Below are 11,953 nucleotides of genomic sequence, written 5' to 3'. Positions count from 1 at the left end.
AATGTTTTAGTAGAGTGATGTTTCAGTTTAGTAATGTTTCAGTTTAGTAATGCTTGAGTTTAGTAATGTTTCTGTTCAGTGAAGTTTCAGTTTAGTAATGTTTCAGTTGAGTAATGTTTTGGTTCAGTGATGTTTTAGTTCAATGATGTTTCATTTCAGTAATATTTTAGTTCAGTAATGTTTGAGTTCAGTAATATTTCAATTCAGTAGTATTTTAGTTCTGTGATTTTTAGGTTCAATGATGTTTCAGTTTAGTGATGTTTCAGTTCAGTAATACTTCAGTTCAGTGATGTTTTAGTTCAATAATTTTTTAGTTTAGTAATGTTTCAGTTTAGTAATGTTTCAGTTCAGTAATGTTTCAGTTTAGTAATATCTCATTTTTGTAATGTTTTAGTTGAGTGATATTACAGTTTAGTGATGTTTTAGTTTAGTGATGTTTCTATTTAGTAATATTTCAGTTTAGTGATGTTTCAGTTCCCCGATGTTTTAGTTTAGTAATGTTTCGGTTTAGTGATGTTTCAATTTAGTGATGTTTCAGTTTAGTGATTTTTCAATTTAGTAATGTTTCAGTTCGGTGATGTTTCAGTTCAGCGATGTTTTAGTTCAAGGATGTTTCAGTTTATTAATATTTTCAGTTTAGTGATGTTTCAGTTCGGTAATGTTTCAGTTTAGTAATGTTTTAGTTAAGTGTTGTTTCAGTTCACTGATGTTTTATTTCAGTGATGTTCCAGTTTAGTAATATTTCAGTTCAGTAATGTTTCAATTCAGTAATGTTTCAGATAAGTAATGTTTTAGTTCAGTTATGTTTCAGTCTAGTAATGTTCAGTTCAGTAATGCTTCAGTTCAACAATATTTTAGTCCAGTAATGTTTCAATTGAGCGATGTTTCAGTTCAGTAATGTTTCAGTTTATCAATTATTCAGTTTAGTAATGATTGAGTTAAATAATGTTTCTGTTCAGTGATGTTTTAGTTAGTAATGTTTCAGTTTAGTAATATTACAGTTTAGTGATGTTTCAGTTCAGTGATGTTTCGGTTTTTTATGTTTCAGTTTAGTAATGTTTCAGTTTAGTGATGTTTCTGTTCAGTGATGTGTCAGTTCAGTAATATTTCAATTCAGTGATGTTTTATTTCAGTAATTTTTCAGTTTAGTTCATTGATGTTTCGGTTTAGTGATGTTTTAATTCAGTGATATCTCAGTTTAGTAATATTTCAGTTGAGTGATGTTTCATTTTAGTGATATTATAGTTTAGTAATATTTTAGTTCATTGATGTTTCAGTTTAGTAATGTTTCTGTTTAGCGATGTTTTAGTTTAGTAATGTTTCAGTTTAGTAATGTTTCAGTTTAGTTAGGTTTCAGTTCAATGATGTTTCGGTTCAGTGATATTTCAGTTTAGTGATGTTTCAGTTCTGTAATGTTTCAGTTGAACTAAAACATTACTAAACTGAAATGTTTCAGTTTAGTGATGTTTTAGTTTAGTAATATTTCAGTTAATTAATGTTTCAGTTCTGTGGTGTTTCAGTTCAGTGAAGTTTCAGTTGACTAATGTTTCAATTGAGTGATGTTTTAGTTCAGTGATGTTTCAGTTCTGTAATATTTCAGTTTAGTAATGTTTCAGTTTATTGATATTTCAGTTTAGTAATATTTCAGTTCATTGATGTTTCAGCTTCGTCATTTTTCAATTTAGTAATGTTTCAATTGAGTAATATTTCAGTTCAGTGATATTTTCGTTTAGTAATGTTTCAGTTCAGTGATTGTTCAGTTCAATGATTTTTAGTTTTGTAATATTTCAGTTAAATGATGTTTGAGTTTAGTAATGTTTCAATTTAGTAATGTTTCAGTTTAGTCATGTTTCAATTTAGTCATGTTTCAGTTTAGTAATTTTCAATTTCGTAAGGTTTCAGTTTAGTGATGTTTCAGTTCAGCGATGTTTTAGTTCAGTGCTGTTTCAATTTAGTAATATTTTCAATTTAGTGATGTTTTAACTCAATAATGTTTCAGTTAAGTAATGTTTCAGTTCAGTGATGTTTTAGTTCAGTGATGTTACATTTTAGTATTATTTCAGTTCAAAGATGTTTCAGTTCAGTGATGTTTTAGTTCAGTAATGTTTCAGTTTAGTATTGTTTGATTACAGTAATGTTTCAGTTGAGAAATGTTTCAGTTACTAAATTTTTCAGTTCAGTGATGTTTCAGTTCAGTTATATTTCAGTTCAGTAATGTTTCAGTTTAGTAATGTTTTAGCTCAGTAGTGTTTCAGTTCTAGTAACGTTTCAATTTAGTAATGCTTCAGTTTAGAAATGTTTGAGTTTAGTAATGTTTCTATTTAATGAAGTATCAATTTAGTAATGTTTCAGTTTAGTGATGTTTCAGTTTAGTGACTTTTCAGTTCAATGATGTTTTAGTTCAGTGACATTTTAGTTCAGTGATATTTCAATTCAGTAATATTTTAGTTTAGTAATGTTTCAGTTAAGTGATGTTTCAGTTCAGCAATGTTTTAGTTCAGTGATGTTCCAATTAGTACTATTTCAGTTCAGTGATGTTTCAGTTCAGTAATGTTTTAGTTTAGTAATGTTTCAGTTAAGTGATGTTTCAGTTCAGTGATGTTTTAGTTCAGTGATGTTCCAGTTTAGTATTATTTTAGTTTAGTGATGTTTCAGTTCAGTGATGTTTCAGTTGAGTTATGTTTCAGTTTAGTACTATTTCAGTTCAGTAATGTTTTAGTTTAGAGGTGTTTCATTTCAGTTATATGTCAGTTCGGTAATATTTCAATTCATTGATGTTTCAGTTCAGTAATCTTTCAGTTTAGTAATATTTGAGTTCAATGATGTTTTAGTTCGGTAATTTATTAGTTTAGTTCATTGATGTGTCAGTTCAGTGATGTTTTAGTTCATTGTTATTTTAGTTCAGTGATGTTTCAGTTTAGTAATATTTCAGTTGAATGATGTTTCAGTTTACTGTTTCATTTTAGTGATGTTTCAGTTTAGTAATATTTTAGTTCAGTAATGTTTCACTTTGGTGATGTTTTAGTTCAGTGATATTTCAATTCAGTGATGTTTTAGTTTAGTAATGTTTCAGTTTAGTTATGTTTCAGTTCAATGATGTTTCAGTTCAGTGATATTTCAGTTTAGTGATGTTTCAGTTCACTAATATTTCAGTTGACTAAAACATTACTAAACTGAAATATTACTAAACTGAAATATTTCAATTCGATGATGTTTCAGTTCAGTAATATTTCAGTTCAGTAATGTTTCAGTTCAGTAATATTTCAGTTCAGTGATATTTTAGTTTATTGATGTTCGAGTTCAGTATTGTTTCAATTGAGTAATGTTTTAGTTCCGTGATGTTTCAGTTTAGTAATATTTGAGTTGAGTAATGTTTCAGGTTAGTAATGATTCAGTTCAGTGATGTTTCAGTTCAATAATATTTCAGTTAAGTGATGTTTCAGTTCAGTAATCTTTCAGTTCAATAATGTTTCAGTTCAGTTATGTTTCAGTTGAGTAATGTTTTAGTTCAGTAATGTTTTTAATAATGTTTCTGTTCATTGAAGTTTTAGTTTAGTAATATTTTAGTTTAGTAATGTTTTAGTTCAATAATGTTTCAGTTCAGTAATATCTCAGTTCTGTGATGTTTGAGTTCAATAATATTTGAGTTCAGTTATATTTCAATTCTATGATGTTTCGGTTCAATGATTTTTCAGTTTAGTGATGTTTCAGTTCAGTAATACTTCAGTTCGAAAATTTTTCTTTAGTTCAATTATTTTTTAGTTTAGTAATGTTTCAGTTTAGTAATGTTTCAGTTTAGTAATATTTTAGTTTAGTAATGTTCCAGTTGAGTGATGTTCCATTTTAGTGATGTTTAAGTTTAGTAATGTTTTGGTTTAGTAATGTTCCGGATTAGTGATGTTTCAGTTCCACGGAATTTTAGTTTAGTAATGTTTCGGTTTTGTGATGTTTCTATTTAGTAATGTTTCTGTTTAGTGATGTTTCAATTTAGTAATGTGTCCGTTTAGTAATATTTAAGTTTAGTAATGTTTCAGTTCAGTGATGTTTCAGTTCATCGATATTTTAGTTCAGTGATGTTTCAATTTAGTAATATTTTCATTTTAGTAATGTTTCAGTTTAATAATGTTTTAGTTTAGTAATGTTTCAGTTAAGTGATATTTCAATTCACTAATGTTTTAGTTCAGTGATGTTCCAATTTAGTAATATTTCAGTTCAGTGATGTTTCCGTTCAGTAATGTTTCAGTTCAGTAATATTTCAGTTCAGTAATGTTTCAGATCAGTAATGTTCCAGTTCAGTAATATTTCAGATCAGTAATGTTTCAGTTTAGTTATGTTTAAGTCTTGTAATGTTTCAGTTCAGTAATATTTTAGTTCAGTAATGTTTCAATTGAGTGATGTTTCAGTTTAGTAATGATTCAGTTTAGTAATGTTTCAGTTCAGTAATATTTCAGTTGAGTGATGTTTCAGTCCAGTAATGTTTATGTTTAGCAATTATTCAGTTTAGTAATGATTGAGTTCAGTGATGTTTATGCATAGTGATGTTTCAGTTTAGTAATATTTCAGTTTAGTAATGTTTCAGTTGAGTGATATATCATTTCAGTGATGTTTCAGTTTAGTGATGTTTCAGTTTAGCGATATTTCAGTTTAGTAATATTTCAGTTTAGTAATATTTCAGTTTAATGATGTTTCGATTCAGTAATGTTTCAGTTCAGTGATGTGTCCATTCAGTAATATTTCAATTCAGTGGTATTTCAGTTCAGTAATATTTCAATTTAGTAATATATCAGTTTAGTGATGTTTTGTTTAGTAATTTTTCAGTTTAGTTCACTGATATTTCAGTTCAGTGATGTTTTAGTTCAGTGATATTTTAGTTTAGTAATATTTCATTTGAGTGATGTTTCAGTTTGGTGATATTTTAGTTTAATAATATTTCAGTTTAGTGATGTTTCAGTTTAGTAATATTTCAGTTTAGTAATGTTTCTGTTTCGTGATGTTTAAGTTCTCTTATATTTTAGTTCAGTGATGTTTTAGTTTACTAATGTTTCAATTTCGTTTTATATCAGTTCAATGCTGTTTTGGTTCAGTTATATTTCAGTTTAGTGATTTTCAGTTCAGTAATTTTTCAGATGAACTAAAACATTACTAAACTGAAACTTCATTGAACAGAAACATTACTAAACTGAAAGATTACTCAACTGGAACATTACTGAAGTTTCAGATCAGTGATGTTTCAATTCAGTAATGTTTCAGTTTAGTGATATTTCAGTTCAATGATGTTTTAGTTCAGTGACGTTCCAGTTCAGTGATGTTTCAGTTGAATACTGTTTCAGTTTAGTATTATTTTGTTCAGTAATGTTTAAGTTTAGTAATGTTTCATTTCAGTGATATGTCAGCTCGGTAATATCTTAATTCAGTGATATTTCAGTTCAGTAATGTTTCAGTTTAGTAATATTTGAGTTCAATGATGTTTTAGTTTGGTAATTTATTTTATTTTAGTTCACTGATGTTTCAGTTCAGTGATTTTTTAGTTCAGTGTTCTTTTAGTTCAGTGATGTTTCAGTTGAGTAATATTTCAGTTGAGTGATATTTCAGTTTACTATTTCAGTTTAGTAATGTTTCAGTTTCGTAATGTTTTAGTTCAGTAATATTTCAGTTTAGTTATGTTTCAGTTCAGTAATATTTCAGTTCAGTGATGTTTTAGTTTAGTAATGTTTCAGTTTAGTTATGTTTCAGTTTAATGATGTTTCGGTTCAGTGATATTTCAGTTTAGCGATGTTTCAGTTCAGTAATATTTCAGTTGAACTAAAACATTACTAAACTGAAATATTTATAAACTGAAATATTTCAGTTCAATTATGTTTCAGTTCAGCAATCTTTCTGTTCAGTATTATTTCAGTTCAGTAATATTTCATTTCAGTGATGTTTGAGTTCAATATTGTTTCAGTTGAGTAATGTTTTAGTTCTGTGATGTTTCAATTCAGTGATGTTTCAGTTTAGTAATATTTGAGTTGAGTAATGTTTCAGTTCAGTAATATTTCAGGTTAGTAATGATTCAGTTCAGTGATATTTCAGTTCAGTAATGTTTAAGTTCAGTGATGTTTCAGTTTCGTAATGTTTCAGTTCAATAATCTTTCAGTTCAGTAATATTTCAATTGAGTAATCTTTCAGTTTAGTAATGTTTCTGTTCAATAAAGTTTCAGTTTAGTAATGTTTCAGTTTAGTAATTTTTGTTTCAGTGATGTTTTTGTTCAGTAATATTTCAGTTCAGTGATGTTTGAGTTCAGTAATATTTGAGTTCAGTAATATTTCAGTTTTGTTATGTTTCGGTTCAATGATGTTTCAGTTTAGTGATGTTTCAGTTCAGTAATACTTCAGTTCAGAAATATTTCTTTAGTTCAATAATTTTTCAGTTTAGTAATATTTCAGTTTAGTAATATTTCAATTTAATAATATTCTAGTTGAGTGATGTTCCAATTTAGTGATATTTAAGTTCAGTAATGTTTCAGTTTATTAATGTTTTTGTTTAGTAATGTTCCAGTTTAGTGATGTTTCAGTTCCGCGATATTTTAGTTTAGTAATGTTTCATTTTAGCGATGTTTCAATTTAGTAATGTTTCAGTTTAGTGATGTTTCAATTTAGTAATGTTTCTGTTTAGTAATGTTTCAGTTCGGCGATGTTTCAGTTCAGCGATATTTTAGTTCAGTTATGTTTCAGTTTAGTAATATTTTTCAGTTTAGTGATATTTCAGTTCAATAATGTCTTAGTTTAGTAATGTTTCAGTTAAGTGATATTTATGTTCACTGATGTTTTAGTCTAGTGATGTTCCAATTTAGTAATATTTCAGTTCAGTGATGTTTCAGTTTAGTAATGTTTCAGTTCAGTAATGTTTCAGATCAGTAATGTTTCAGTTAATTTATGATTAAGCCTCGTAATGTTTCAGTTCAGTAATGTTTTAATTCAGTAATGTTTCAATTGAGTGATGTTTCAGTTTAGTAACATTTCAGTTTAGTAATGTTTTAGTCCAGTAATATTTCAGTTGAGAGATGTTTCAGTTCAGTAATGTTTCTGTTTAGCAATTATTCAGTTTAGTAATGATTGAGTTCAATGATGTTTATGTTCAGTGATGTTTCAGTTTAGTTATATTTCAGTTTAGTAATGTTTCAGTTGAGTGATATATCAGTTTAGTGATGTTTTAGTTTAGTGATGTTTCAGTTTAGTGATCTTTCAGTTTAGTAATGTTTCAGTTTAGTAATATTTCAGTTTAGTGATGTTTCAGTTCAGTTATGTGTCCATTCAGTAATATTTCAATTCAGTGATATTTCAGTTCAGTAATGTTTCAGTTTTGTAATATTCCAGTTCAATGATGTTTTAGTTTAGTAATTTTTCAGTTTAGTTAGCTAATATTTCAGTTCAGTGATCCTTTAGTTCAGTGATATTTCAGTTTAGTAATATTTAATTTGAGTGATTTTTCAGTTTGGTGATATTGTAGTTAGTAATATTTTAGTTTAGTGATGTTTCAGTTTAATAATATTTCAGTTTAGTAATGTTTCTGTTTCGTGATGTTTTATTTCTATTTTGTTTCAGCTTAGTTTTGTTTCAGTTCAATGCTGTTTCGGTGCAGTTATATTTCAGTTTAATGATTTTCAGTTCAGTAATTTTTCAGATGAACTAAAACATTACTAAACTGAAATGTTTCAGTTCAGTGATGTTTTAGTTCATTAATTTTTTAGTTAAGTGATGTTTCAGTTTAGTGATGTTTCTATTCATCGATGTTTTAGTTGAATAATGTATCAGTTGAGTGATATTTAAGTTCAGTGATGTTTCAGTTCAGTAATATTTCTGTTTAGTAATGTTTTAGTTTAGTGATGTTTCGGTTGATTAATATTTCAATTTAGTGATGTTTCAGTTCAGTAATGTTTTAATTTGGTAATGTTTCAGTTGAGTAATGTTTCAGTTTAGTGATATTTTAGTTCAGTAATGTTTCAATTTAGTAATGGTTCAGTTCAGTGATTTTTAGTTTTGCAATATTTCAGTTCAATGATGTTTGAGTTTAGTAATGTTTCAGTTTAGTGATGTTTCAATTTAGTAAGCTTTACGTTTAGTAATGTTTCAGTTGAGTAATGTTTGAGTTCAGTGATGTATCGGTTTAATGATGTTTTTGTTTAGTGATGTTTTAGTTGAGTAATGTTTCAGTTCAGTAATGTTTCAGTTTAGTGATGTTACAGTTTAGTGATGTTTCGGTTCAGTGATGTTTCAGTTCAATGATTTTCCAGTTTAGTAATATTTCAATTCAGTGATATTTTAGTTTAGTGATGTTTCACTTCAGTAATGTTTTAGTTTAATGATGTTTCAGTCTAGTAATGTTTCATTTTAGTAAGGTTTAGTTCAGTAATGCTTCAATTGAGTGATGTTTCAGTTTATTAATATTTCAGTTTCGTAATGTTTCAGTTCAGTAATGTTTTAGTTGAAAGATGTTTTAGTTTAGTAATTTTTCACTTTAGCAATGTTTTAGTTTAGTAATGATTGAGTTCAGTAATGTTTCTGCTCAGTGATATTTCAGTTTAGTAATTAATGTTTCAGTTCAGTGATGTATTAGTTCATTGATGTTTCAGTTAAGTGAAATTCAGTGATGTTTCACTTTAATGATGTTTCGATTCAGTTATGTTTTAGTTCATTAATTTTTTCAGTTTAGTTTAGTGATGTTTCAGTTAAGTGATGTTTTAGTTCAGTGATGTTTCATTTTAGTAAGGTTTAGTTCAGTAATGCTTCAATTAAGTGATGTTTCAGTTTAGTAATATTTCAGTTCAGTAATGTTGCAGTTGAAAGATGTTCAATTTAGCAATGTTTGAGTTCAGTAATGTTTCTGTTTAGTGATGTTTCAGTTTAGTAATTAATGTTTCAGTCCAGTGATGTATCAGTTCATTGATGTTTCACTTTAATGAAGTTCAGTGATGTTTTAGTTTAGTGATGTTTCGTTTCAGTTATATTTCAGTTCAGTGATGTGTCAGTTCAGTAATATTTCAACTCAGTGATATTTCAATTTAGTAATGTTTCAGTTCAACGATGTTTTAGTTCATTAATTTTTCAGTTTAATTCACTAATGTTTCAGTTCAGTGATGTTTTAGTTCAGTGATGTTTCAGTTTAGTAATATTTCAGTTGAGTGGTGTTTCAATTTAGTGATATTTTAGTTTAGTAATATTTAAGTTTAGTTATGTTTCAGTTAAGTAATGTTCATTTTTGGTGATGTTTCATTTCAATGATGTTTTAGTTTAGTAATGTTTCAGTTTAGTTATGTTTCAGTTCAATGATGTTTCGGTTTAGTAATGTTTCAGTCGAACTAAAACATTACTCAACTGAAATATTACTAAACTAAAACATTACTGAATGGAAATTTTTCTGTTCAATGATGTTTCAATTTAATAATGTTTCAATTCAGTGATGTTTCAGAACAATTTTTTCCACTATTATGCAACCATTCTGAACAAGTTGATTCGGCACAACAAGGACATGCAAACTTACCTTTTGTGCTCCAACCAGATAAATAAGAATAAGCTGGAAAATCATTTATGGTCCACATTAATGCAGCTCGCATTTTTAAAAATTGTTTATTGGAGCCATCATATGTATCTACCCCTTCCCACAACTGATTCAATTCTTCAAATAGAGGTTGCAAATAAATATCAATGTTGTTTCCTGGACCTTTCTCACCTGGAATGATCATTGATAAGATAAACGAAGTTCGTTTCATACAACTCCAAGGTGACATATTATATGTGATCAATACCACATGCCAAATACTATAAGTAGTGTTCATTGTTCTATAAGGGTTAAAACCATCACTAGAAAGAGCAAGCCTAACATTCCTAACATCAGAGGAAAAATCTGGATAACAAACATCAAAAGCTTTCCATGCTTCTCCATCTGCAGGATACCTAAGTAAACCATCCTTTTTGCGACATTCTTCATGCCACCTCATATAATTAGATGTTTTTGTTGAGGAAAACAATCTTATCAGCCTAGGTATTAAAGGGAAATATCGCTATATTTTTGCTGGTTTCTTTTTTAATTCACAACGGTTTTCCACATCACCAACATTATACGCATTTTTCTCTCCCTTTTTTACTTTCCATCGTGAAGATCTAGAAACATGGCATGATTCATCATTTTCTCTATCACCCCAAAATAGCATACAATGATTTGGACAAGAATGAATCTTTTCATAATCAAGTCTTAATGCACTAACTATTTTCTTAGACTCATAAAAAGACTTGGGCAATAGTACACCTTCAGGAAATGCATCAATCAATAACTCTAACAACATAGTAAAAGACTTATTTGTCCAACCATTTAAACATTTTAGATGATATAAATGTAATATGAAAGTTAGTTTAGAAAAGTTTTTGTACCCTGGATAGAGTTCTTCACCCATAGTTTCCAATAATGTTTGAAATTCATTTTTCTCCATTTCTAAAGTTCCTCCAACATGTTCTCCATCATTTTCCTCGACTGCTACATCATTTTGTTCATTTTCTACTTCGTTGCTTAAACCATCCATATATAACCTATCACCATTCACTTGATCTACAACACTTAGAGCATCACGTAACAACATAGCCATATTATTTGGAAGTTGGGAAGTCTTCTGATTATCACATGGTTGGACGGGTTCAATATTAGAATGAAGTATAGGGTTTGAAAAGGTAAAAGAGGTTGAACTACTAAATTCTTCTCCATGAAGTACCCGCCTCGTATATCCCTTGAGAAAACCATCACATACTAAATGTTCTCTAACTACAGTTGATGTTTAAAGGAAACAATTATCACAGTTCACACAAGGACAAATAATTTTCCCATCTTCAGAAGCATTACGCAAGGCAAGTTCGATAAATTCCTCAACCCTACCTCTATATTCAGAACTACATCTATGTTGACTCATCCATCTTCTATCCATTTATAAAAACTTCTAGACTAAGAGTCAATTTAGGAAGTCCTAAATTACAAAAAAAAAGTTATGATACATACTGATAAAGATAGAAAATATATAACGTAACAAATATAAATAATTTCATATGACATTATTAAAAGATAAGGTAAAATAATGAGTTTAATTTTCTTTTTTCTTTTGAACTCTTTTGAGCATCATATATAATATAAGAGAGATTGATAGCTTATGTCCCAATTTAATCTTAAGAATAAATAAAACGTGCAAATAAGAGGTTGGAAGTTGAAAGATAGCTTTACAGTGTAAACACTTGCATAATTTATAATAGCAGATCCTTTTTATGATCAACTAACCTAATACTAAAGTTCATATGACATATTATTAAAAGATAAGGTAAAATATATCTATACAGGGTCGTCCCTGGGTATGGGCAGGAGGGGCGCCTGCCTAAGGCCCCAGGGATGGAAGGGCCCCAAAAATAATATTTTTTTCTAAAAAAATGTTAAAATTAAATCTTAAAAGCTGTAACTGTTACATAGATACTTTTAGGCCTAAACAATAAGCAATGCACATTTAAGCATAAGGGAGGAAATGGTCTAAAAATAATGTTTTTTTTATAAAAAATACAGAAATTAAAATCTCAAAAGATGAAATGACAATAAATATAAGGCCTAATACACAAATAACCCCATGAACTTGTCCAAATATTCCAATTGCCCCCCGAACTTTCAATTGTAACAACTTACCCCTCAAACTTGTCCAATTGTAAAACATAACCTCTCAAAATTATCCAATTGTAAAACATAACCCCAAATTGCTGACATAGAATGCAATTGAAGAAACACGTGAAATACAAAAACTGCAATGCTCGTGGAGTGTGATAAACAGATCTTTGGCGTGATACGAATCCGAGGAAGCGTTTTTACGGTTGCTTCAAGTACGGGGTAAAAAAATTCCCAATTTGCGGTTATATCTTACAATTGGACAAGTTTAAGGGTTAAGTTGTTACA

This window comes from Euphorbia lathyris, chromosome 10 (assembly GCF_963576675.1).
Source record: "Euphorbia lathyris chromosome 10, ddEupLath1.1, whole genome shotgun sequence".
NCBI lineage: Eukaryota > Viridiplantae > Streptophyta > Magnoliopsida > Malpighiales > Euphorbiaceae > Euphorbia > Euphorbia lathyris.
This window is presented reverse-complemented; position numbering follows the sequence as displayed.